At 39.0% G+C, this 23,878-nt stretch overlaps 1 protein-coding gene across 2 annotated transcripts in view; it reads left to right on the top strand.

Annotated features, from left to right (window-relative positions):
* The first annotated feature begins 2,664 nt into the window (after nucleotides 1-2,664).
* Nucleotides 2,665-23,878, top strand: part of PKIG (cAMP-dependent protein kinase inhibitor gamma) — a 71,945-nt gene continuing 50,731 nt past the window's right edge. Inside the window, exon 1 of one of the 2 annotated variants that reach the window (XM_039864404.1) lies at nucleotides 2,665-2,918. The gene's annotated coding sequence lies outside the window, so the exon portion shown is untranslated. The remainder of the gene's footprint in view (nucleotides 2,919-23,878) is intronic. The other variant, XM_039864401.1, reaches the window with a different exon arrangement.

Consider the following 23,878-nt stretch of genomic DNA (forward strand, 5'->3'; position numbering starts at 1 on the left):
AAAAGCTGGAGCAAAGGCGGCCGGGGCAGCAGGAGTTGTGAAGTCTTTATTTCTTCACCATTTGTGTTCACTGGGAGCCCATTATGTGTCAAGAACTAGTGTACAGAAGTGCACAAGAATTTATGGCCTAGTTAAGAAGGGACTGACGATGAACATAAATGCACAGCATATTATGATGAGTACTATGAAGAAATAGTATGAGAGAATATTTTTTCGATAAAAGTTTATTTAATGCCCACTAGGTAAGGGGAAAGCAATTTAGTTGGGAGGAGGGGTAGTCACAGAAGGCTTTTCTGAGGAATTTATATTTAATCTGAGAACTGAAAGATGAGTCCAAGTTAATCAGGGAAAGATGGGCATCGTTTCCTAAAATGTGGACTCTATACTATTTGGGGTAAATGAGAGGTTCTAAGGGTGCGTGAACATGACATTAAGTAACATTGAAAGACAAAGTCCTGTTTCAAACCAAAGAGGTTTGTTTAAGACTAGTATGTACTTATTTTTCTAACATTTCCTTCTCCGTTTTTAACAGGATGAAGCCTTCATTTTCTAAATCTCTCCAAGGTAACCACATCTACAATTAAATAACACTTCTGTTTTAGGATTTTTGTGTATGTTTGCAAAACTTTTTTTTTCTACTTCTACCAAGCAATGCTGGGTTTCCATTCAAGCAGTGATGTAAATTTTCCTTTCTAAAATTAAGTAAAAACCGAGAGTCTCTTTAAAGGAAAAGACTTGAAAATGATTTCTTTACATAACATCATAGGTGGTATGTAGATATGTCAGCAATGATGACACTATTGTACAAATGACTAATGTAGGGACATATTTACCTGGGAATATAAGAACTTACAGAGTTTGGAAACCTAGAATATTTAGATTGGAAGAAGCCTTATTAATATACTCTAACCTTTTTTTTTTTTTATAGAAATGGAAAAAAGCTCAAAGTGAAATGGTTTGCCCAAGGCCACAGAAGTATTGATGGCAGAGGAGGGAGAATTACTTAAGCTTTCTGAATTACAACCCCAGCCTTTCTTGCCCCTGCTCCCACCCACCCCCCAAAAACCTGCCCTAGTCAGCTTGCTTCAGGACCACTGAACTTTCCAGGTAGCTCTTAAAATTCTTGCTTCTTCCTATCTGAGTATTGTTGGACTGGGCAGAAGAAAGCTAAGATGGTGCCTTCAGCTCAAAATAATCCTTATAAAGTGGCATATTCTTTGGAGTGGCATATTCTGATCATTTACACTCCTATATATTGTTTGAAAAGATAATACATGTACTTGGTTTTTAAAAATACTACATAAAACAATATACAGTGAAAATGTGTTATCTTACTCCCGAAATCTCCCAGATGTCTTTCCAGAGTTCATATATGCATCTACCAGCATTATACATACTACATATCACCCCCTTTTGACATGTGATAGCATTCTAACCACATGGTGTTGCACGCTGCCTTCTTTTTTACTTATTCATTCATTCAATAAATATTTACCAAGCTCTTACTATGTGCCAGGGACTATTCCCAGTGATAAGAAAAAAGCAGGGAGCAAAACAAAATGCTTGCCATTAAAAGAGCTTATGCTGTAGTGAAAAGAGACAAGCAATAAACAAACAAATATATAACATGTCAGATACTGACAAGAGTTGTGAATAAAAATAAAGGAGAGGAGCTTACAGAGTTGATGGGGTCTGCTATTTTAAACAGAGTAGTCAGGGCTGATGTTTTTGAAGACCCAACATTTGAGTAGAGATAGGGGGGAAGAGAGGAAGCCAGCCACAGGGATATCCGGAGGAAGAGTGGTCCTAACATGGAGCTGCAAGAAGAAAGGCTCTAAGACAAGCGTGCTTGACTTAAATACAAGGCCAGTTTGATTAGAGCATAGACAAGAGGGAAAATGGTGAGGGATGAGGCTGACTATGGTAACAACTCTAGATTTTATTGTAACTGTGATGAGAAAGCTGTTGAAAGGTGTGGTTTTTTTTTTTTGAGGGGGGGGCAGTTTTTGTGGGAGGGATCATGTTTACATTTTTAAAAAGGACATTTTTGGCTGCTGGGTGGAGAATAGATGGGGCAAGGTTGGGGTAAGGTTGAGGTTAAGAGGAAAAGCAAAGACCTGACTGTTGCTGTGTGCATAACTTGAAGATAGGTCTACATCTAAACTGTATCTATAACTTCATCTTCCTCAGTCTCTCTTAATTCTTGCTATAGTAACGTTTTATGGCTGCACCATAATTTATTTACTCAGTCCCCTACTGATGGACATAGACTGGTCTCAACCCTTTCGCTTTTACAGTGAAGCAATGAACATCCTTTGTGCTCATGTTCCAGTGTATCTGCGGGATATAACAAGCGGTGCAATTTCTGGGCACAGATCATTTCCCATATTGAAATCTGGTGATCTAATTCTCATGTTGAGCCCAAAGAAACAAGTTTATTTGTTCTTTGCCACCCCTCCCACAGTTTTCAAGTCTTTAAATATTCCCAGTCTAGCAAGCTTCCACCTGCGGCCTGCCCTCTTCCATAATGGTCTCCATCACGATTACTGAGAGAAACTGAGGCACAGGCAGATGCAAGGCACAAGTCATCCTCCGGCCTTGCTGTCCCCCTCGCCCCCAGCATCTCTTTCCTTCTCTTCTTCGAGGACAAATTCCAGGATGCCAGACTCCACCCGGGTCCTTCACCGCTTGAGGCCTCTGACGACTCCCATCCGCTCTCCCTCTTCCGTCCGCTCGGGGGCCGCGGAAAGGCACGCGGACCTCCCTAGTCCCCTCTGAGCCTCCGTAGCACTAGCGGCGGGAGTTCGGCAGCTCCAGTCGCCAAGGCAACGGGCTCCGCTGCGCGCTGCGGGCGCCTGCAGCCCGGGGGAGGCGCTGCGGGCCGGCGGCCCCGGCTCGGCGAGGCGGCGGAGCGGCAGGTGAGCAGTGGCCGAGCGGGCAGTCTTAGCCCAAACGCGCCGCCAGACCGTCTACTCCTTGCTGTGGGCGAGGGGCTGGGCGGTGGAGGACTCCGGGAAGGAGGCTGGGGCTGGACCTTTATCCCATCAGTCGCGCCGGGGCGACGCCTCCTCGTGCCCTTTAACCCTGCCTGGAGCTGGCGTGGAGTGCGCTTTCGGCTGTTCATTATATTTGGGGGCCGATGCTTGGCCTGATTCGAAAGTTTCTTTAAAAAGAAAAAAGCCCTTCCTTTTGGGTGACGGGGAATAACTCAAAACTGCAGAAAATGTATGTTTCTGCGACTCTTCTGGGGCCACAGGGGATTGACTTCTTTATGCATCAGTTTTCCCATCTGCAAATTGGAGACAATGATAGTACCTGTCTTATAAGGTTATTGCAAGGTAAATTTATGTTTAAAACCCTTGCAGGTAAGTCATCAATACTGGGGAGCTTTTATTATTACTGCTACAGACATACCTGGTTTAATTGAGCTTGGGTTTATTGTGCTTCACAGGTGTTGCGCTTTTTATAAATTGAAGGCAAGGTTCCACCAGCAAAAAAAAGATTATGACTGTCTTTATTGTGATACTTGCTTTATTGCTGTGGTCTGGAACTCAACCCACAATATCTCCAAGATGCCTGTACTACAAGGAGGTCCATCTTTGAGCATGTATTGTGTTCCAGAGCCTGGACTGATCCCCAGGAGTGAAAAAAAGTAAATAGGATCTTGTCCTTAGGGAACTCCACAGTTTTATGGCATAAATAGGACTTTGTTGTGATTTTGGACATACAGAGGACTGAATACACAGAGAAGGCAGTGAACCCAGATTTCCAGAGATGAGGCTGAGGTGGATGGTCAAAGAGAGAGTCCAAAGGAAGACAAATTCCAAAAGGAGACATGAAGGCTGCCTTTGTATTGGCCAGAAGATGAGGCCAGTGAAGTTCACAGTGTTCTAGGCAGAGAGTGTGTGCAAAGACCTGGGGAGAGAGGGCAGGCTTCTTGGGCATCTGCAAGGATTTTTCCGGCTGGCTAGAGACGAACTCTGAGAAGTAGAAGTGGTCTAGCTAGATGATGTTTGAGAGATAAGCTGGTGTGAAAGACTTTCCTTGGATCTCCTTCGTAAGTTTTGAGGAGTTTGGACTTTGATGGCATTGAGGAGCCATCAAAGGAGTTTAAGCAGGCAATGCGTGTTATGTATGTTTGATCGAGATATGGTTTGGGAAAGACCAGGGTTTTTTGTTGTTCTGTCTTGGTGTCATCACTCCTCCGATCAGCTTTTCACATTGCAGTCATTCATTCATGGTGAGTCAAAAAATATTTATTGAGCATCTACTATGTGCCAGGAATTGTGTAGGTAGTAAGGAATTAGGTCCCTGCCCTCATGGTATGTATTCCAAACATGTTTTAAGGTACATTCATGGAGATGAAAGCAGTCCAGTACAACCAGGACTTAATATTTAAAAGACAAAAGCAGTCCAGTATAACTGGAACTTAGTCAATTTTGGAAGAGACCCAACCAAAAAGATTAAAAAATGGCCCCGATCATTCCAGACCTCTGTGTTGCACATTCTTGGAAGAACCATTCACTTAGACTACACCAAGAAGAAATGGCCAGAGAAGTAGGAGGAAACCTAAGATTGTGTAGTAATGAAAGCCAAAGAAAGTGCTGAACTTTGCTAGATGCTACTGAGATTTTAAATAAGTTAAACATTAAAATGTGTCCTTTGGATAAATAAATGTAGAGGTCACTTGGGACCTAATTGAGCAGATTTGGTGAAATGGTGGGGGTGGAATCTATAATACTGGCAGCTTCCAAAGGTTCAGTGTAATATATCAGTGGGATGAGGAGAGAGTGGGATGTGAGAAAGACAAAGTGTAGGCTGCTGAAAGAAGTTTGTGAAGGGAAGAGAGGGAAGGCTGGAGAGCGATTGGGTAATCAGATGAAGCCTTTTTAAGCACGAGAGAGACGTGAACAGATTTAAACGCTGATGGCAAAGCAGTGAGGGAGAGGCTGATATGAAGGGGAAAAATCAATAGCAGAACTTTCTCGAGAAGGTGGGAGTGGATGAGATCCATAGGACAGACACTTTAAAAGGAGTCTAATGGTTTCTACTCCTTTTGGAGAAATGGGAAGCAAGATAAATGCCAAAGGAAGTGCACCAGTATACTACAACAAGAAAAAGGTATAAGTATGGAGAGAAAGTTATGTTTTCATTATTGTCAGATAGCAGACATTTATAGAACTAATATTGTGTTAAGCACTTTTCATATACTCTTCTCAATTAACATGATCTTTACAACAACACTGTGAGATAGCTTCCATTATAAGTCCCAGCTTATGGTTGAGGAAACTGAGGGAAAATGCTTAAGGAAGGTGACATAGGATTTGAATCCAGGTCTGCCTGAGCCCAGAGCTTTTAGTCTTAATGATTACCTAGATGATACGATTGTCTGCCTATGCTATGATTATCTACTAAGAAAATTCAACAGATTTAAGTAAAAAAAAAAATAGATATAATAAGGTTAAGTGAACAAGCAGCTGCAAGGTAGACAAAAGCAATAGCTTTATGCGAGCAATAATAGAAAATGTAATTGTAGAAGAAATGACAATAGCAGTATGAAAAATAAATACCTAGGAATAAACTTTAAAATTAACGTGCCCAGGCTAGCCAAATAGAACAAAAGTTGGCTGGAGAGGAGGTAGGATGCAGGATAGGTGTTTGGGTGAAGAGATATTATTCCCTTGGAAAAATCAGGGTATTGATACCCAAAAAAAGGCATGTAAAACAGATGTCTATCATAAGACATAATGAGAAAATATGCAAAGATGTTGACTATGAATGGAATGGAGAGAGCAGATTTTTATAATATTGAAAAACTGCAAACAGACTGGTTAAATTATAGTACAGTCAGTCGTATGATGGGTAATATCAGCCATTAAAAGAATGGGAGCTATATATGAGAGACAGATGTTTAACATCATATGGTTAGGTATGAAAAACAGATTACAGTATGTTTCTATTTTTGATTTTTAAAACATTTATAGGAAAAATGTCTAGAAAGATTAGTTTTTTAAAAATCTATTTTAAATTATGGGTAAAATACCCATAACATAAAATTTACCATCTTAATCATTTTAAGTGTAGAGTTCAGTAGTGTTGAGGATAATCATATTGTGCAATCAATCAGTGTTTGCAAGAGCATTTTCATCTTGCAAAACTGAAAGTTTATGTCTATTAAACAACTCCACGTTTCCCCCTCCCTCCAGCCCCTGGCAACCACCATTCTACTTTCTATTTCTATGAATTTGACTATTCTAGATATTTCATATAAGTGGAATCTTGCAATATTTGTCCTTTTGTGATTGGCTTATTTCATTTAGCATAATGTTTTTAAGGTTCCTCTATTTGTAACATGTCAGAATTTCCTTCCTTTTTAAGACTAATATTCCATTGTACATATATAAACATTTTGTATATAGATCGTCCATTTCATAGGTGGACATTGAGTTGCTTCTTCATTTGGGCTATTATGAGTAATGCTACCATTAACGTGAATGTACTAGAAAGATAAGTTCTTTATGTCTGTGTCATGAGATCATGGGGAGACTTTTATTCTTTTTCTTATTGCATTATTATTTTTTTTTTATGAGCACGAATTGCTTTTATAATCAGAAAAAGTAATAAGGATATATTCTGTTTAGGGAGATGGACGAGGAAAGGTTTAAAAAAGGCTGATCGAGGGTAGGGGCAGCAAGAATGGAATGGAGAGAGCAGATTTGAGAGACGTTTCAGGAGAATCAACAGGACTTGACAGTTAAGAGCTAAGGGGAGAGAGGAGTAGAAGAGGAAGCCTTCCCTGCATATGGTGGGAAGGGAGCATCAGTCCTGGAGGAGGGTGGAAATAAGGCTGAAGAGCCACCTGAGCTTTTGTTCAGGAGTTTGGACTTTTTCCTGAAAGCAGAAGGAAGCCATTGAATGGAAGGGAAATGACTTAATCAGATTTGCATTATAGAAAGATCGCTCTGGCTCCCTCCAATCCATTCTGCAAGCTGAAGCCAGATTGTGCCAGATTTCCCTTTGTTTACTTAGACTTGAACCTCTGTTAATTTCCTTTCATTTGAGATGAAGCATTAGTGCTGAAAGATACATTCTTCTAAAAGCACCTGGAATATTTTAAACAAAGTCCTATTTAGATTACATTGATTCCTAATTGTGTTCAATTTTATCTCAACAACACAGTCTTCTGTAAATTTACTCTCTATGTTTAGTAGGGGAAATATGAATAATTGGGAAAGTAAACAAGGAATATGAACAACTCAAGTTGGAGACCTTCTGTCTATTGCAAATATCTTTGACATTCTCCTTATTGGGAGAAATATAAACTAAACAGTGTCATATTAAGGAGTTACTACAAAACAAAAATTCTTAAAGAGTCCAAATGGATTCAGCCTGTTACCATTTCTACTCCCACAAACCTGTAATCTTTGTCTGCTTCCAGGGCATCGCAGAGAGAGAGGGAGCTAACTGTTGTGCTAATATTTGCAAGAGTTTTGTGGTTTATAAGAGCTAAATTTCCAAAAGATGTGAATCCATGATCTCATTTCATTCCTTGCAACAATTTTGTGAGGTAGAGATTACCATTCTCATTTTCAGATGAGAAAATTGAACATCAGAGGATTCAAGAGAGCTCTGAGGTGCTACATTTAATAAACTCTGGTGTTCGAATCTAGGTTTTCTTACTTTTACATTATAGTTTCTTACCGTGAAAATTTTAGACAAATACAAGAGTACTAAGAATAATATAGTAAATATACCCATACCCTAGCTTTAACAGGGATCAACATATGCTCATTTTATTTTATACATACCCCCACACACACCCTCCCTTCCTTGGATTGTTTTAAAGCAAATCCTAGATAGACATCATACCATTTCATTTGTAAATACTCAATACGCATATCTAAGAGATAAGGACTTTTTCTCTCTCTTTTTTCTCTGTAATCATATACCATCATCACACCTAAGCATGAACAGTAGTAATTCCTAAATATTACCTAACATCCATTCAGTTTGTTTAACTCTCTCATAAATGTTTTATGCTGTTGGTTTATTTGAATTGGTGTCCAAACAAGTCCACCTGTTACATCTGATTATGTCCTAAGTCTCTAGCTCTACAGCAATTTCGCCTCTTTTTTTTCTCTCCTTGCCTTTCATTTATTGAAAAATTCAAGTGGTTTGTCGTACAACTTCTAAATTGCAGATTTTGCTGATTGCATCTCTTTAATGTGTTCCTGTATTCTCTTTAATTTATTTATTTGGCCATTGTCCTTAATGGTCGTACTGTGTGCACATCAGCAGTCAGTCTAGTCCTCTCTCTGTGATACTAAGATTGATCATTGGGTTCAGGTATTGTTTACATGATCCATCCATTATCAGTCTTTCACAGAATAGTTTTAGCAGTTATTAATGGTTATTGCCTAGATCTATTATTTCATTAGGGGTTGCAAAATAAATCCAGGTTTTCTGGTGCCAAGTCGTATGCTGCTCTATTAAATCCCACTGTCTCGATTCAAGGAAGCCTTTGTACATTGTCATGTATTTTCTACCCTGGTAGAGAGAGAAAAATTCCTCAGTTTAATATATTTTTCAAAACTAAACAAACAGAACCTAAATGCTCTGTCCCACACTGAATGGTCTTATGTACTGGCAAAACCACAGAGTAGAAAGGCTGCCTGAATCACTGTTTTTCAAAGGGCAGATTGTTAGACATTAGAAGGTTGAGCAATTATTTGGGGGCAGGGTTCTAGTATTTTTAAAAATCAAACAATAAAAAACAAAGAAAAAAAAGAGTGCGTCTCATATAGTAAATAAGCTTTGTTTTGTAACTTTTGTTTCACCTCTTTTTATGGATGACCTCTGTCTGAGCCATGTTATAAAATGTATTTCTTATTGTGTCATGGTCAAAGCCATATTGTTTCAGTGTTCAGATGGCCACCTTGAGATAATAGCAAGTTTCTCAGCTAAGGATTCAGTCATATTCAAATCTACTACTTATGAAATAGTACAGTATATTGATCCATTTTAGAATTTCCTTTAAAGGCTTTTTTGGGTGACTGCCTCTATGACCTAATCCTCTAGTATTAGTTGAATTCAAGATTCCAGCCAGCACTGGCATCATTCAAAGGCATGCTGGAGCCTCATTAATAGGCAATGATTGGGAAGGGAAGAAAGTCAGATCTGGGCAGTTGGAGAAATTGAACCCTTTTTCTGGCTTCTAGGGCATGGAGGTGGGGCAGGGGCATCTAACCTCCCATGTACACGGTGATAACAAAACCCTAATATTGTTTCTGCCCTAATCAGTATTGGTTTAGGACATGAGCAGGTGGGATATTTCGAGGAACTCGAATGCAGAGGTTAGACTACAGTGCACAGTTAACATTTTAAAGCTGTGGAAATGGGGGTTCAGAGAATGCAAGTTGCTCAAAATCAGCCAGTAGGTGGGGGAGGCAAATTTCAAAACTCTGCTATATCCTGGAAATATTTTGAATAAATGTATGATGTTGAGTCAGTTCCTTAATAATTATACCCACTGCATAGAGTTGTAAGAATTGACTATGTAGTTAAAGCACTTAATACTGTGCCTGGCTATGAGAACTACTCAGTCAATATTAGCTGTTGTTATTATTTCTGAAACATGTTTTCCAGTGTTTAATAGTTAAGCCTTTGGCTACCCCAGGCCCTGCTCAGTTTCATTTTTGAGCTGCTGCCTTTGCTTCTGTATAGACTGGTGACACGCCCTTTTTATTGAAAAGCTGATTAGCAGTCTCCTTCGGTTTGAGACAACAAATAGCTACAAGGTATTAGAAATTAGCACCCAGTTGGGGTGGCTCCAGAAAAGGTAGGTTTTGGGGGAGAGATACAGGCAGATGATCTATACCTTGCGAACAAAGAAAACATGTGAAATGTACATACAGCCTTTATTGTTTTTAATTTTTACTTTTATCAACGTAACAATAAATTCTTATTCTATGCTATAACATTATTTGGGGATCTCAGCTACATGGAGAATAGGAATGTTATATACATATGTTATTTAAAAATACAGCTTCTGAGTTTTCATAAGCAATTATTATGATAATATTTAGCTATACATGAGGGAGATTTGGGTGGTGGTTTTTTCAGTGATTCTCCATAGCCAGTGTACTTTTAAGACTAGACTGTTTCTTTGTGAATATTTGTATCAAAGCTTAGAAATCGCTGCTTGTATTTTTACAACCTAAGAAAATCAATACTGCGTGTATTATTTCAAATTAGTTTATCTGAAACATAGTACCTGTTTCTTTGTCGTTTTTAAGTTAAAACCTGAGGCATTAGATCTTTTCACTTTAAGTTATTATGGATAAGCTTTAAAGCTGAAGACGCCTTGATTGAAAATAACTGAAACTTAATTAAAATATTTCCAGGGAGGCTAATAAAATGGCATAGCTTTCCTATGGCCTGAGAGTCATTGTTTTCTTTTAGCCAATGTTTGAGAAGTTTTGGAACTCAGAGGAATGCAAAGTTGTGGGAAGAACAAGAACTTGGGTTTCAGGCGGATCAGGGTGACCTTGGACAAGGTCTTATAGTTTCAGTTCCCTTATCTGTAAAATGTCTCATGAGCTCCTTTGAGAGTTAACCATTATAAAACTTGGCCACTAGAAGGGGCTTAATAAATGTGAGTTGTCTTTTTTCTCCCATTCTCAATGCCACAAGCCTACCTACTCTGTTTCTACTTGCCACCAAATAGAAACTTAGAAAAGTTGATGGTCTAATCCTAATCTTCAGCATCAGTGAAACATATGTAATTATATTGCTCTCTCTTGTGCATAGGTTTAAAATTCAGTGGTTCTTGATGACCCTTGCATGTTGTATGTGGTACATAGTAAATACGGTGGCCATGTTTCCAAACCCAAAAATTGAAACTTGTGGTCTGATGAGTAGTATACTCAGAGGGTTGAGAGAAACAGAATATTTTTAAATGGTGCAAAAGCGAAACAAAACAAAACAAAAATAACAAAAAATAGCAACAACAACAACAAAAAGTAAAATAGTGCAGCCTCAGGGAAATCACAGATGTGTTTTTATGTATCCTAAGGAAACATTACAAAGCTATGGTTAGGAGACACTTTTGGACAAGAGTTCAAATCTTGGCCCGAGCACTGTCTACTTGCAAACATAAGTTACTTAACCTTTTTTCCTAAGCTTCAGCGTTTCCTCGTTTGTAAAATGGATGTAGTGAGGTTCTTTGTCTCTTGTGAGGATTACATGAGATAAAGGGCTCAGCACAAGGCCTGGCAGGTAGTAAGTACCTGATGGACAAATGTTAACTGTTGTGATTGTTAATAAGGCTTTTGAAACATGTTCACTTATTCAGTAACCATTTTTTGTAAAAGCCTGTATGAAAAGCTCTCCTAAATTAACTCAATATTTGGGAAATTACTATATAATAACTTCTTTATTGGGCGTGGTATGAAAAAGGCCCAGAAATATTTTAAAGAACCAATGCCCAACTCTTAATGCCCACTCAGAAGACCTGACAAATTTGTCTTTCTCACAATATTTGAATAATTCTTAGCATCTATTCCATTAACCTCTAAGATGATCTCTCTGTAGTGTGGGTATTTTTTGGCTTGTATAACGTATGCTGTCCCAGAAGTAGGACAGACTTCAAGATTAACTTAATCCGCTGTCTCAGGCTTCTTTCCCCACGATTCTCTTGGTTGTTCCCTCCCTGGGGAGTTGGCTTCATCCTCTGGGCCCCAGATCCAACTATGACACCCACCAAAGGAATAGAAAGATTCTCTCTTCATCTGTTCTCCTAAGAGTGAGAAATTTTCTCAGAAGCCCCCAGAATACTAATCTTAGAATCCCATTGGCTGGAATTGGGTCATGTGCCCATTCCTGAACCGATTCCTGTCACCAGGGCAATGCCATGCCTTATTGGCTTAGGCCTATTTCTTAAGCAAGTCATTTACAGAGAGGGGTGAAACTACCTTTAGGCCAATCAGGAACAGAATTGTGTTTTAGGATGTTTTTCTGTGAGTAGGAAGAATGGATGCTGAGCAGGTTGGTTAGCAAAGAATTGTATTGGCTGCTGATAAGAATGCTTTTAATAATACAGGTTGTTTTTCTTATAAAAAACCATTAAGTTGAAGTAGGCAGTCTGTTGCTAGGATGGCAGTTTCACAGTGCCAGCAGGCAGTCTAGGCCATTCTCTTTCTGCTTCACCATCCTTACCCCATGACTGGCACTGTCATGGGCACCTTGTGCCCACAAGTGGGCTTCTGATTCTCTAGCCAAACAGTCATTCCTTGAGGCAGGAAGATGTATGAAAGGAGAAGGTAAAGGACACCCTTTAAAGTACTAGAAGTCCCAACCACCATGTTCAATTTACAACACATTGGTATCTGTGAGGGAGGCTATTGAATGTAGTTTTTTTAGATGGACACATTGCTGTTCCCACCTATAGGGATTCTGTTGCTATGGGAGAAAGAGAAAATGGCTGTAGGCCTGGCCAGGCGCAGTGCCCACAACAGAAAGCAGCCCACGGTGTCCACTGTAGCCTCCACTCGGAGGAAAACACAGTTTTAGGTATATGTTTACTGTCTTTCTGTTCATTTTTAAATCAAATACTAATGAGATCATACTTTAATGTTTTATAATTCATATTCCATTTAACTACACCATGAGTATCTTTTTATATCAGTTAATATATAGTAGAAGCTGAATTAACAGATCCTTTTCACCCTCATCATGAAACTTAGTGTTTAATTTCCATGGCTTTCTGAATGCGCTTGACTAGTAAACAACTCTACTGTGTTGTCCGGTATACTGGCCATGAGCCACGTGTGGCTGTTTAAATTTTAGTTCATTTAAATTAAATTTAAAATTCAGTTTTTTAATCTAAATAGCCGCTAGGGACTAGACTAGTGGTTGCTGTACTGGACAGCTGTTTCAGATATAGAACATTTACGTCACAGAATAAGCTTATGGTGAGCAGGACTTCCCCAGAGGACTGAGCACACCAGCTCTCGTTTGTTTTTAGGGACTTTTAGTGTAGTGATTAAAGTCACCAACTTGGAACCAAACCACCTGCATTAGAATTCTCACTCTGCCATTTACTAGTTGTGTGACCTCAAGCAAGTTACTTAACTTCACTGTGCCTCAGTTTCCTTATTTGTAAAGTGGTCACAGTGGTACCTAGTCTCTGAGGATTAAAGGACTTATATGTAGAGTGCCTGGCACATACTGAACACATTGTAAGCATTTGCCATGACGACGACTGTCAACAAGAGTCAGGTGGGTTCGTTTCCCCTGTTTATGCCAGTTTATTATTGAATTACAGAGTAACTTAACTAATGAAATATGAGGACAAAGGAAAAACATTGTTTTTGTGAAAAATAAGTTGAATGCATTTGAAAGACCTAGTAAAGATAAATAACTAAAAACAAGTTCTTGTCAAATTATAGGTAGAAGAGATCTCTGAAAAGACTGAGGACAAAAATTCATCAAAATGTAGAATTTTGCCTTTAGACTCCATTTCACTAGTGGCTTTCCAGTAAAAACTGGAAATCATAGACATGCATCATGGGTGTGGTTCATGCAGGAACTTTATTATTTTATTTTTATTTTTTTACAATTCAACAGTAAGTCACATATATTTTGTATTGTATGTTCACCATCCATAGTTAGATTTCTTTCCGTCACCACATCTTTGACCCCTTTTACCCCATCTACCTCCCCCCTGCCCTCTACCTTCCAGTAACCACTAGTCTATTGTCCATGTCCATGAGTCTCTGTTTGTCATGTTTGTTGCTTTTAGGTTTATATCACACATATAAGTGATTTTCATGTGGTTTTCAACTTTTTCTGTCTGGCTTATTTCACTTAACATGATTATTTCAAGGTGCATCCATGTTGTTGCAAATGGCAGTATTTCATCTCTTCTTTTGGCTGAGTAATATTCCATTGCATATATGTACAACATCTTCTTTATCCAGTCATCTGTCATGGGACACTTAGGTTGCTTCCATGTCCTGGCCACTGAATAATGCTGCTATGAACATTGGTGTGCAAATATCTTTTTCAGATATCAGTTTTCAAGTCTTTGGGGTAAATATCCAGTAGAGGGATCACATGGTAGATCAATTCTTAGTTCTTTGAGGAACCTCCATACTGTCTTCCATAGTGGCTGTACCAATTTGCAGTCACACCAGCAGTGTATGAGGGTTCCTTTTTCTCCACATCCTCTCCAACGTTTGTTATTACTTGTCCTGTTGATAACAGCTATTCTAACAGCTGTGAGATGGTATCTTACTGTGATTTTGATTTGCAGTTCCCTAATAGCTGGCGATGTTGAGCATCCTTTCATGTGTTTGTTGGCCATTTGTATGTCTTCTTGGGAGAAGTGTCTGTTAAGGTCTTCTGCCCATTTTTTAATTGGATTGCTTGTTTTTTGTTGTTATTGAGTTGTATGAGTTCTTTGCATATTTTGGATATTAGGCCCTTATCGGAGGCGTTGCTTGCAAATATATTTTCCCATTCGGATGGTTGTCTCTTTACCTTGTTGATGGTTTCTTTTGCTGTGCAGAAGCTTTTTAGTTCAATATAGTCCCATTCATTATTTTTGCTTTTACTTCCCTTCATGCAAGAACTTTAGTTGCTAGGCTTATTCTCAAGAAAAAGCCTCAATTTTTTTATCAAGTGTTTGACAAATGAACATATATTTTTAATGATTCCTTTCTTTAACGAGCTGTTTTTTCATTTGTTTTTGGTGAATTCTACCATTATTAGTCCTGATCACATCCGAAAAAGTGCTTCTATTTTAGTTCTTTTCAAATTACCTATGGATTACTGTGCATCAGTTGAAATGAATAATATCACCAAACCCTGTTGGATATTTACATTGTTTCTCAGTCTATAGTGCTATAAGTGGCATTTTGATGATTTTCTTGCCAGCTAAATCTTCTCTAATAAATATGTTTTGCTCCTGGGACTTCAGAGGAATCCGTCCCCTCTTCACCAAGAGGCCTGGATTTCAGTCTGGAAGCCTTTATCACGTTATGTAAGGGGGCATGTGGGCCTTCCAGACCTCATTTTGCTTTTGGGTTTAGCTCCATTTCTTCTTGTGGGCCACTCACTGAGTTTAGATAATGTTTGGACTGTCCCAGAGAGTTCCTTGTCATGGAATTTTCCTAATGTGACTTCTTTTACCAATTCATATAGCACTTTTTGCACTTTTATTTTTATAGCATTTCTCATCCTCCTTTATAATTATCGTTGTGTTTGTTTGGTGTTTGCTACTAAACTCTTAGCTTGTTGAGGATAGGAAGACTTCAATGGACCTTCATTTATCCTAACATAATGGGCGCTCAGTTTGTTGACTGAGTGAATAATGTCATTTTCTTCTCTTATTACATAGCCATCTTCCATAATACTTCCTTTGAATTCATTGTTAATGGTGGCTAGTCTTCTAGCCTCTTCACTAGGTCAGATTCCATGTTAGAGCAAAAAATGTTAAATGTTTATAAGGTAATTTTCAAACATAAACAAAGGTAGAGAGAACAGTATAAAGAAACCTCCATTACCGATCCTCCGGTTCAAACAATTATCAGCATTTTAGATTCAAGTTTGATTTGGGTTGAGGGTAGAGGGAACGTGAGGACTTTGGGACGCCCTTCTAATCTGTGGAGCAAGAAGCAGGGATGTATGGTGGGCAGGGTGGAGAAAGAGGAGCTTGGTGGCCCAAAGGCAAACCTGCCTATCTACCTCATGGGGTTGTTGTGAAGGGTCAATGGGTTGACATATGAACAGTACAAAGCACAGTTCTCAGCACATGGTGAGTGCAATTTAAGTGCTGTCACTTCTGCTCCCATTCCCGTCACTACTGCGTAGCTTGAGGGAGCTGAGTTTGGTAGCCATGGCGCTTACTAACTTTGGTGACCTTGGACACCAAACTTTCTGTGCTGCAGGTTCTTCATCTGAAGAAACGGGGATGATAACAGCATCTTAATACCACACAGGCAATGAAATAAAGCTTGTAAACATGTTCCAGATTCATGAGCATTAATTACAGTTTTCCAGAATGGTGGTCTGGTCTGGAGGGCCTGTGTTTCTGAAGTTTTGGAGGGTAAAGCCTATGCCTTGTATGGACTCTCATTCTGGGACTTCATATTAGTAGACCCCAGAGTTATATGTCAGCCTAACAAATAATCATTATAGCACAGTAAACTTCATTTTCACTTGTAAAATATTAGTTTCTAAAGCATGGAAACAATTTTGCTTTATATAGCTTGTCCATATATGCACTGGAAATTAAATATTTATCAACCAAGTTGATAAAGGGATAAAAATAGTTTTCCTAAGGAACTGTTTGCTAGGGATTAGTGTTGGAAAAATTTTGCAGCAGAATCTGTTTCACCATCTTTGAAATATAAACAGTATCTTCATTTGTCTATATTTTTCTTAAAACACTTTGCTAAACTCCTAATTAAAATAGCTTTCCCAAAGCCAGAATTCCTCTAAAAAAAAGTCAGTTTTCTTTTTTTTTTTAAATGAAGACTAAGTTTTAAACACTTTGCTTTCTCTTCAGTACTGCGAAGAATTCTAATTATGCAGAACATTCATTCAGCACCCCCACGCACGCACTCATACACACACACACACACACACACACACTCCTGTCTGAGATAAGAACTAGTAGATACTGTGGGAAGAGAAATGGAATATTCTCTAATGGTTATAATAAATTATTGCAGTGTTTGTTTAGACAGGACAATCAGCTGTCATGTCTCCTGGGTATGAGAGTTATGTAAATCCAGGTCAGAAAGTCAGTGCCTTAAACTTAAATTCTCAGGAAGATTTTTCTCTTTCAAAGGACCACTTGCCATTAGGTTTGACGTTTTAAAAGTTTGACTTTTGTTGTTTCAGTTAGTAAAAATTTGGCCTTCTTACCATTTGTGATTTATAACATACTTTTATAAACTTCTTCATTCAAACAAACTAAACCCCCATTTTTCTACCCTCGAATAACAAAACCAAATAAATACAAAATGCAGTTTTATCTCAAAAAGAACAATATCCTAATGCAACTATTTGGCCCCAACAACATATGAACTCTTAGCTTTATTTCCCATAGATTGTTCTGTTTAATATTTTATGACAGAGTCTCTTGATTTTTTTTCCCCCTGGGATTCCAGTATATTTTGTTAATATTTCTTTTCAAAGGTTCCAGCACATATCATATCTAGGAGTCATCTAGTCAGTGTTGTATTAGAAGATATGGTACTTCTAATTTAAATTTTAAATCTAATTTAAACTTCTAAATTGCAAGAGTTGACTGAATTTTTTTATTGTAGGAATCCTTTATTTTTGATACGTTTATGTCTGAGTAAAAAGGAAGTTGGGAAGGGATCTAAATGTACTTCTTGATTTTTCTTGTAATCATTGAAAAATGCTATTTGGAACTAGTTTCGACTTTTGAAAGAATTGGGGGATTTTATCCAGTATCCGAGGTATACCTTATTTTTTTATGTTCTGACTTTAGTATCAATTTTTTTTTTCATTTCAACATATCTTGAGCATTTATTATGCACTTAGCATTGTGTTGGGTATTTTACACATATTAGCTCATTTAATTCTCACAGACGCACCATCAGGTAGATACGATTTAAATACGCTTACACTAAAAACCTTTCCTCGATCCCTCTCGCCTTTGCACACCTAGTCCATTGGTTATATTGCCATAGCAACAGAACATACCCTGCTCTGTGATGTAACCTGTGAGCCATCGGACAGCAGCAACAGCCTCCGCCCAGGTCTCTCTGCTTCCCTTCTCGTCCCACTACAAAGTTTATGGTTGTACACCTAAAACGAATACAGTGTTATGTGTCAATTATATCTCAGTAAAACTGGGGAAGGGGGAGTGAGTGCCAAGAGAAACAAGGGTCCAGGTTAAATGCCCACCATCAAAAGCCTTAGTAGAACTCTAGAGTTGTGCTGTCCAGTGTGGTAGCCATTAGCTACACCTGATGTGGTAAGTCTGAATTAAGATGTGCTTTACACATTGTATTTCAAAGACTTAACACAAAAGTAAAGAATTATGTTGTTAATCATTTTTATATTGATTCTATGTCGAAATGATAATGTTTTGGAAATACTGGGTTGAAGAGAACATGATTAAAGTTTAAAAAGGTTTTATGTATGTATACATATAGAGATCTACACATAGCAGCCAGGGTGATTTAAAAAAAAAATTATTTTGAGGTAATTGCAGATTCATATGCAGTTGTAAAAAATAACGCAGAGATCCCATGTACCTTTTACCCAGTTTCCCTGAAGAACAGATCTCAGCTCACATGTCACCTCCTCAAAGCAGCCTTCCCTGACCACTATAATGTAGCGTTCCCTCCCCACTTTTATTCACCTGTTCCATTACTCTGTTCCATTTTCTTCATGGAATTTGCTATTGTCTGAAATTATTTACTTGCCCTTTGTCCAATAGAAAGTGAGCTAAAGAGAGTGGGAGTCTTGTCTATTCTATTCATTGCCTTATCTCCAGAGCCTGGAACAGGACATGCATGCAGTAGGCTCTTGGTAAGTATTTGCCAAATGACTGAACTTTATGGATGAGGAAACTGAGTTTCAAAGTGATTGAGAAACTGATCTGTGGTCATAGAGCTAGTAAAGTGGTAGAACCATGACTTAAAGCCACAGGCACAAAGGCTCTTCAGTAGTTTGTCCTGTTCACAGAACAGATAGAACCATGATGCAGGAGGCTAGGCAATGACAGGGAGAGTGGTATAGTTTCAGACTAGAGAAACAGTCAGGGCCCGGGTCACCTCAGGCTCTGCAGACTGAGTCCAATGGGAGGTATTGGAAGGCTCTAAACAAAGGAACACTGGACAACATGGCCCAGCTTAGCTCACTGGAATTCTGCTCTGGTGCTGGGACTGGAGTCCAGGCCTGGAATGATGCTTCCTTTCTTTTCTATGCTCCCACGTGTACTCATTTCTCTTGGTGATCAGGGACAGGACTATGGGCTGGTCACCTTCAGCACATCACCCATTAATTACATTGATCCTTCCAATTGGAATTCAGGCAGAATGATGGGTTTGCCGAGAGGGAAAGGAAGACACAGCTTATGCTGGGGGTTGGGCGTGTTCAGAAGGAGGCACCAGGCAACTCCCAGATTAGTGGAGGCCAGCGTGCTCTGGCCTCTGAATGTGCAGCACAAGCAGCTTGAAATTCTTTGGGACCACCCTGTGCTTTTTGTTAGCACAGAAGTTATCCTCAAGTGAAGTGTTCTGTTTGGGGCAAAGCCTTTGGATCGAGTTTTCATCTGAGGCATCATTAAAAACAAGGGCAATTTTCAGAGAGCAAATACAGCAGCCTAGATCGAAGGAAGATTTTATAGTGGGTCTTCTTCAAGGGGCTGTGAGAAGCCTAAGAAAATATGTCACAAAGAAAGGCCCGTGTCCTCAAGGAGTTTAAAGTCTGTTTAGAGAGGTATCTACAAGTTGAAAGATAATTGATATTTCAACGCAGTCTTAGTGTCTGGGAGGATTCCAGAGGACAGCCACATGATGGCTGAGTCTGGCAAGGTTCATAAAGAGCTGGTGCTTGCCTGGTGTCCTGAAGGGTAAGTAAAAATTAGGAGGGAGGAAGGAGGAAACGTGTTCAGGTGGGATGGAGAGAGAATAAGATTGGGAGATGTTTGAGAGAAAAAAATGCACAAGAGTGTCAGAGGCTAAGTGGATTCTGTCTGGCTGGAGCTGATTCAAGAAGAAGGAGAGAAGGAGAAGATCTGAGTGGAAGGAAGTAGTGTGAAAACTCTTGGTCAGGAATGTCCAAGCTTTCTGCTTGTATGAATAACTCGGAATGGAGAGATGGGCAGGTGTGTGGTCGGGTGACTGTTTACTGAGGTATGATGATAATAGCTATGACTTCAGTAGTGCTTCTCTGTGCTAAGCACTGTTCTAAGCAGCTTATTAAATTAAATTCTTATAACAACTGTGAAGTAGGTACCATTATCTTGTTATATATGGGGAAACCGAGGCACAGGGAGGGAAAGTAACCCACCTAAGGTCACAGAGTTCTAGAGTCTGTGCTTTTAGCCTCCATTGTGACCTCTCACTTAACGAGAGCCAGATAGAGTTCCCCCCAGCTTTTTTTATGAAAAATTTCAAACATACAAAAAAATTTTTGAAGAGTACAGTGAGAATCTGTGTCAAACACCTAGATCAGTGTTAACATTCATTCATTTATTCAATTATACACCCCACTGCCACCACTACTTTGTTCTGGAAAGGCTATTTGACAGTTCTTGATTTATTTAACCAGTAAGTATGTCTCGTCATGGAGTGATTTGAATCATCTAGGAAATATTCGTAATTCTTGTATATAAAGAGTCTTGAAGCAGATTCAAGGCCCACACAATTTCCTTTTCCACTTTTATTTCTTCCTGTTTTGCTGGAGGTGCTGAAGGCTTTATCCCAACCGTGTTGTTCCTCGGACTCCCTTGATCTCTTTATTTTTCACTGTTGCCTGTGGAAGTCCATTTGTCAAGCTTATCTTAAATGCCCTGTAGCTCTTGGATCTTCCTTGGAACCTTGCATCAAGATATAATCTAAACACCCACAGTGCATTCTCTCTCATGACACTAACCACAGACTGCCTTGTGCTATATTTGATTGTGTGTTTTCCTTATCTTCTGTGTATATTTCAGTAATATTTTCTCAGGCCTTGTTCAAGATTCTGGAAAGAGAGAAATGAATCTCTCCTAGTGATCCCATTTCCCCCTTACTATGCTTTCTTGATCATTGGAGTGGCCTCTTATTTCCTGTATCCTGTGTGGTACCTGGTACATTGCCCTGCACATGGTGATTCATATATAGTTTTTTGTTTTTTTGTTTTTTTTTTAAATTTAGTTTTGAATTGAGTTTGAGATACAGGGAAACAAGCACTTCCAAGTCAGATCTGAGTTCAAATCATGACACTACCACTGTATACCCTAGGGTAAATCACTTAACCTCTGTGAGCTCCAGGTTCCTTATCTATAAAACATCGATAATAATACCAATCTTACAGGATCGTTTTAAGTTTTAAGATGAATTATATGAATTGCCAGGCACAGTTATTGGCACATGGTAGGTGATAGTTTTGTAAGGGAAGTTCAAGTCATTCTTTTAGGTCACTTGAGTGCCATAGGCGTATTTAGGATCTTAATCGTCTTAAAGGAAATGCTTGCTTAGTCTCTGGGCTTCTCAGAGAGGAAACAGGCACTGGGAAGGGTCTGGCCCATCTCTGATTAACTATTCCCTTTGTCGAGTCAGTGATCCGAGTCTCTGTTTTGAAACTACTTATATAATGTATACCACCTGTTATTTGTGTATTTTTAGCAGTGGGAGTCGGTAATCCTAATCCTGTCTGTAAAAGAGCAAACTGTTTACCAGAAGCAGAGCTTTTTACTTAGCTCTGACTCACACTGACTCATCCTTCTCATTTTCCCACCCACCCCTCTTAACAACCTTGCAAGGGAGAGAATTTTTAGGGAATTCAGTTTTGTTTTTTTTTTCACTTTCCAAAATTGAAAGTTTGGAGGTGTCATGTCATTCATTCCATCTCATGAAGGGTTAAAGTCCATGCTGCCCCAGAGTGGCCAGAATGACCAATGTTATGTAGCTGACCATCTCATTTCAAACCTTGTCTAAAAACCGTGTCTAGACAAACCAATTCATTTGGCTGAGAGATCAGACAAATGCCTGAAATGTACCTATTAATTGACTAAACATGTATCACCTTAACTTAAATCCTATTGAACTGAAAATTCTTCTTTTTCTGAGAATAGGAAGCCTGAGCAGAATTAGAGCCAGAGCTATGATGCCTTAACCATCGGATATGAGACGGTACATTAGAGCCAGCAAAATGGGGAAGGAAAGTTATAGATCAGATGACGAATTTCCTTATGCCTTCATTTGACATTCATTAAATGACTACTTACTGATCATCTGTGATGTGCCAGATGGTAAGGCTACAACAGTGCATAATAAAGGTGTGGTGCCTGTTGTCATGGACCTTATATCTAATGCGTGTGTACAGTAAGTGCTGAGGTGATGGGAGTAGAAGATGCTGAGGGAGCAGAGAAGTGCCTTGGCCTGCACATGTGAGCACCCGCTTGTGCATGAGGTTAAAGGGAGGTAGGAGGGTTTCTTGGAGGAAAAGCCACCCAAGCTGAAACTGGCTGGATGAGTAGGAGTCAGTTAGAAGAAGGGGTTGGGGCAGGGATGGCTGAAGAGAGTCCAGGCAGAAAGAGCCACGTGTGTGAAGGCCTTGAGGTGGGAAAGAGCTTGCTCGTGGAGAAAGCAAAATAGGTTCCAGTTTGACCAAAGGACAGTTGAGTGAGGAGGACATTTGGCACAAGGTAAATTTGGAGAAGCTGGCAGGGCCAGATCTGCAGAGCATTGTGGATTAGTTTATTAATTAAAAAAGAAATTTTAAATAAGATAAATTTTACATACAGTGAAATGCTCATGACAAGTGCATACACCTTTGTAAGCGGCACCCCATTATGAGTAAGGACTTTTAACCCGATACTAAGATCAGGGCCCAGACTTAGAACCCCCTGGGTTGGGGAGGGGCATCAGTAGGACAAGACTGGAATAGGTAGGTGGTTGTTTGCTGGTAGGCAGTAGAACCCAGTTTGGAAATGGATGGGGATCTCCATTTTCCTAAAATGTTTTTTTTTAGCAGAGGACCACCCCCTAATGCTTTTGTAGGATCCAAAGTATCTGCACAGAACACAGAAGACTGTGGTTTTTCAAGGTCTTCCTGGAGACCCCTAAGCCACCTGCATTTCGAAGAAAGCCTCCCAAAGGCATGCCTGGCCAGAGGCAGTGTTTCTGCCAACTTCATTGACAAACACGGAAATAATCACCGTATTGATTTAGTTTTGTTACCTACAGTACACGTGATGGTTTCCTTTTTCTAAGAGTAGGGTTTTAAAATATGGTTACAGTTTTGGGTTTTAGGGATTTACTGAAGCTTATATAATTTAAGTGTTCTATTTCAATATCTGGATTTTTGACATGACGCCAGATATCATATAATGTGCTACTGTGCTATTTTTGTTGTCGTTATTCTTTAAGAAAGAAAAAAGATTATGGTTAGAATTATCCTCAGTGTCTATAATTAGGAAATGTTTTTGTTCTTATTAAAAACAAATAAGCAAACATTAAAAATATATTGTGAAATCCAGGTCTATTCTTCACCTCCCTTTTTTTTCCTTTTAAAAATCTAAGGAATAGTGCTTTAAAAAAGTTCACTGCCAAAACACTCTGAAATATATTTATAGGAAGTTTGTTTCTCCAAAGCTTCCTTAGCTCAATAGGTTTTATGTAAGTTCGTAAATGTTTTTCTACAATTCGACCTTAACCTAAATCCTTCTAAGCATCCAGACTGCCTTGTATTTTTCTGTGTCTAAATTCAGAGATACCATCCTGTTGGTTTTGGGTAAATTACACAGTAATTTAGGTCCAGATAGTTTAAGCTCACCCAGAGTTTCACAGCAGTACTTAAGGATTTCATCTGAAAAGAATCTCGCTCAAATTCTGAAAGTATTTCTTTTATCTTAGTATGCCCACCTGTTGTGTATGCATGTGTAGATTATTTTATTGTTCCTCATATGTTAAGATTGTTTTTATTTTTTAATTTTTTCAGCTTTATTGAGGCATAATTGACAATATAAATTGTGTACATTTTAAGTATGTGTGATGATTTGCCGTATGGATACTTCTTGTGAACTGATTACCACAATCAGGTTAATTTAGCACATCTATCACCTCAAATAGCTACCTTTGTATGTGGTAAGAATCTTTGTTTGTGGTAAGAATCTTTGTTTAAC

The sequence above is a fragment of the Pteropus medius genome, unplaced genomic scaffold, assembly GCF_902729225.1.
Source record: "Pteropus medius unplaced genomic scaffold, Ma_sr-lr_union100, whole genome shotgun sequence".
In the NCBI taxonomy this organism is placed as follows: domain Eukaryota; kingdom Metazoa; phylum Chordata; class Mammalia; order Chiroptera; family Pteropodidae; genus Pteropus; species Pteropus medius.